This window comes from Macadamia integrifolia, unplaced genomic scaffold (genome assembly GCF_013358625.1).
Source record: "Macadamia integrifolia cultivar HAES 741 unplaced genomic scaffold, SCU_Mint_v3 scaffold1945, whole genome shotgun sequence".
NCBI classification, from domain to species: Eukaryota; Viridiplantae; Streptophyta; class Magnoliopsida; order Proteales; family Proteaceae; genus Macadamia; species Macadamia integrifolia.
This window is the reverse complement of record NW_024868431.1, coordinates 25,269-29,597: the sequence shown is the minus strand read 5'-3', so window position 1 is coordinate 29,597 and position 4,329 is coordinate 25,269. Positions and strand designations below refer to the sequence as shown.

At 36.3% G+C, this 4,329-nt stretch overlaps 1 pseudogene; it reads right to left on the bottom strand.

Moving 5' to 3' along the window:
- The window catches only part of LOC122065267, a 13,634-nt pseudogene that overhangs the window by 1,405 nt on the left and 7,900 nt on the right, over positions 1 to 4,329 (bottom strand).

Genomic DNA, 4,329 nt, shown 5'->3' with positions numbered 1-4,329 from the left:
ACCCCAACCCCAACCCCAACCCCAACCCCAAATTTCACTTTTGTGACCATATATAGTAGAATAGACGTTACCTGTTTTGAAGACACACCTCTTGATCAGAATTTTTTTGGTCCCAGTAACATGGATTCCATCTGTGTTAGGGCTGTTTCCTGGTGCAGTTATCATGAGATTGAAAGCATGGACATTGACACAATTCTGAAACCTAACGTGCATTTGTTGCGAGTCTTTGATATTGAGGTTTCTCACTTGCAAGTTCTTGCATTTCAAAAAGATTAAGGCCTGTTGAAGACCATGAAGAAATGATGGAAGAATTTGAATATCTTCCTTATAACATAGATAATTTAGTTATGAGTTCTCTCCATCTTTTTCTATTCTCTTTGGATTTCTCTTTAATTTAATTGAGCTGTAGGGATAGGCCATTGTTTGTTGTTGAGTTTTCTCTATCTATTTTTTTTTTGGCGGTGGGGGCATTTTTTAAGTTCTTATTTTTTTTTCCTGTAAAATTCTCAAAAGAAAATACTTTCCATGGGATATGGTAGTTGGGAACAAATCATAAAAATAAAAATTAAAAAAAATCCAAAAGAGAGAGAGAGAGAGAGAGAGAGAGAGAGAAGAAGAAGAAAGAGAGACTTCCTTCCTACAAATCAAAAGAGAAAAATGATTTTCACTTGAAAGAGTTATGCAACAAAATATCTATATCAGATATGAAATGTTAAGATAATTCTTATTTAAGGAAAATGCTTTCCCTAATTTATATAAGGACAGTGGATCCTTAAAACAAAAGGAAATGAAAGACTTAAACATACCGTGGGGGCAGGAATGCAAAGCTGCAAAAACCCATTGAAACAAGATTTAAGAAGATATATAGTTAGTCCATCACATATAAGAAGATACTGAGGTAGAACAGTATTTAGAGAATTTAAAATGAGAATTACTTACAAGCTCTTTGTTTACTTTGCAGGAATTTTGCCACCATATATTTCCATTTCCATTGATGGTTCCACCACCCTCAACCTTAAAATGTGTGATATTTTCAAATACCAACCAGTATCGACGTTCATGTTCGTAGTCTTTTCGATCACCTGAAGCTTCAATTGTTCCATAGATCTGGAATATAGACCAGAAACAATTCATATCTTGCATGGAACAACCATCCATATAGAGAAGCCTTTTTTTTTTTTCTTTTTATTGGGGGTGGGGGGGGTGTTGGAGGGATTAGATTTATCTCACCAACATTGTGAGATCAGATTTGCAAGGACCAGAGAATGTAATTGGCTTAAGAAGATAATTCTTGTTCTGAGGCACAAGAAGAACAGAATGTGAAGAGGAACAAGCTGCCTTCCAAGCATTCTTAAATGCCTGAATGAACCCAATAAAGCAAAGCCAATAAGTTGAAAACCCCTAAGCTTCAAGAAGAAAACCAATGATATGATTTAATTTATATTACAGACCTCTGTGTCATCTCTTCCATCACCTTTAGCTCCATAATCATCTACATTAACTACAATAACTGAAGTTGCAAGACTACCTACTTGATAAAGTTGCTCTGATTTAGAAATTTCAGTTTTATAATTCCTGAGGTTCTTCAAAATGTGCTCGAAATCGCCTTCTCTATGGTCGATGGGGCTAAAGTAATTAGGATAGAACTGGGTGTCGTAAACAGAAACTTTGTAAAGATAATTAGAGAATGGACGCTCTTGTAAAATGCTATAACAGGAGCAAGAACAAAACAACAACATAAAGAGTGGAAGTAGTCGTTTTTGTAGACCCATTATAATCTTCACTTGCGAGAAACAGAAAAAGCAATCCAATTATAAGAGGCAATAATAGCTACTTCCACCCAGGTCCAGATTGGCAAGAAGACTTAGGTTAAGGCCAAGCATGGTCAACCAAGGACCAGCTTGGCAAGAAGATTTAAAATAAAGTCAAGTTTTGTATGTTACGCTAGGCCCATTGCCCACTTTTTCCCCACACACCCCCAACCTCTCTCTCTCTCTCTCTCTCTCACACACACAAATCTACAAGTACACCAAAAAAATTATACATATACCCACATGCATGTATTTGGGACAAAATTATGGCCTGAGGATATATGCAGCCACTATGGAAAGCAGGCTTACATGCATTCATATATTCATACGTATGGGTATGAAACCATGTTCAATGCACAGTGAAATTCACACAATCACAATACAAGGATATATACGGTTCGAAAAGGTGTCTACATCCACTGTGACATGAGAGTAGTCTTCACTAGCAATGGAGAAATGGGTTATATGCTCTCTTCTTTACATCTCTCTGTATTTACGAAGAATTCTCTTTATAACCCTAAAAGCATTCAGCAAAGTGCAGCGGGCTTTTAATGGCTCTTTCAAAGGCAGCCCATAACCCAAACTTTAGAATACAAGACATAAACCCTCAACAGCGTACCATGCATTAGACGACCATTTGGTTATGTGTATGATATCAAAGAGAGTGTGTTTGGTGGAAAAGTTAGGAGAATTACCATTATTTTGGTGATATCTAGCCTTAGGGTAAGAAAGTGGAAGGTGAGTCAGTGGTAAGAGAATAGCATTTGCGTGTACTTTTGGGATGGGAAAATATTAACATCACCAAACTTTCCGTGGTGTGATATGGGAAAGGGAGGAAGGGATGGGTTTGGAGTAGTTTCGTTTGTGACCCTTCCATATTTGTTCATCATAATGAGATTGAAGACTTTATATGAATTCGAAAGAAATAGGCAGCTTAGATTGCCCTGAAGTTGTTTTTCTTCAAAGCATAGTTTTGGATTTTGTAGTAGGGCTGTTCAAAGCTGAATAGGACTGTTCGTCGGTTCATCTTCAATAGCTTATTAGATGTCATACTAGAATCTTGTGATAAAGCTTGTCATTCTGAAAGAATATTTTTTCTATCTTTTGTTTAATTTTTTTTTCTTAGGAGAGGGTTCCTTTGAAGGTAGTATGGCCCCAACATCAGTGTAGGGGTCAATAGGAACGAGTTTGGAAGCATCAATATGGGCGGATTTTCACCTTTTAAGAGGGGTGGAGCAATCATTTCTCCACTATATGTCTGGACATAGGGACTATGCTGCTTTTTAGAAATCTTTTTCCTCTTTTTTATTACCCATAAAAAAAAAAAAAAAAAAAAAAAAAAAAAAAAAAAAGAAGAAGATGAAGAAGAAAGAAGAAGGTGGGCCATATGGATGAGTTGTTATTTATGTATTATGGGGAGAGGTTTCCCATGATGTGAGAGTGCAGTTTCCCAACCAATAGGCATCGTGAGAATCACGATTTGTAGGGGTGTTTAATGTGTGGAGAGAGAATATGAGGTCCATGTCAAAAAATGTGAGAGAGTGTGGAATGGAATCTTTACACAGGCATCGTGGGCATCTTTTCCAATGTATTATCCTACCAAACCCAATTACTTTTGGCATTTGGTCTTACCTCATTGTTTCCTTCTCTGCTCTATTGTCAGCATGGAAGCACCTAAAGCTCAATCAAACTAAGAAAAATGATGAGCATATTTATGTGTGAAATCTAGTGTAGCAAAACATGCATTTTACATATTTAGAATGGAACTACCTTGGGTTTTACTCTCTTTTTGCAGTTTTTATATTTTCAAAGCCTTAAGGATTATCGGGCGCTACATCTCCAATTTTATATTTAAAGAGTCATATTTCTTTTCATGGTTGCGAAGAGGACGAAATTCTGAGCAAGATGGACATGTTCAATTAAAAGTACACATTCGTTTGGTCACCCGTACAAGTGATTATTCTTTTCAGGCCAGAAAAAGAATAATTGATTAGAACTGAACCGAGATGCAGAACCAGCCCGTTTGCAGTTGTCCCATAGGTACAAAGAATATTCAAAATGCCAACAAGGATCGATGGACCACATCCTTAAGTGATTGAAGATTCGTTTTTTGGTAACAACAACTACCTAGCGTAGTTGGTGAGTTGTGGTGTGCAAAATCTTTTCCTTATTAGGAGGTGTCAAGTTTAAATCTCTTAGTTGCCATTTTGTTGAGGTTTTTATTTTAGAATATTTTCTCTCTCCTACTCAAAAAAATAGAAAAAAAAAAGGAAAAAAAATCGTCCAAGATGCTGCCCACGTTTGAAGAGGAGAGAGAAAATAAAATAAAATAAAATAAAGGAAAAAAGGAAACAAAATCGTTGGAGATTCCCTACTTCCTACAATTCTCTATCTTCTCTCTCCTCCACCTCATCAACAAGATAAAAAAAAAAAATCTTTTTTTTTTTTAGCTAAAATCATTAGCTTCTCTCCCCCATTCTCTATATAATAGAATTAACACAAGGGAAGGAGGCACTTC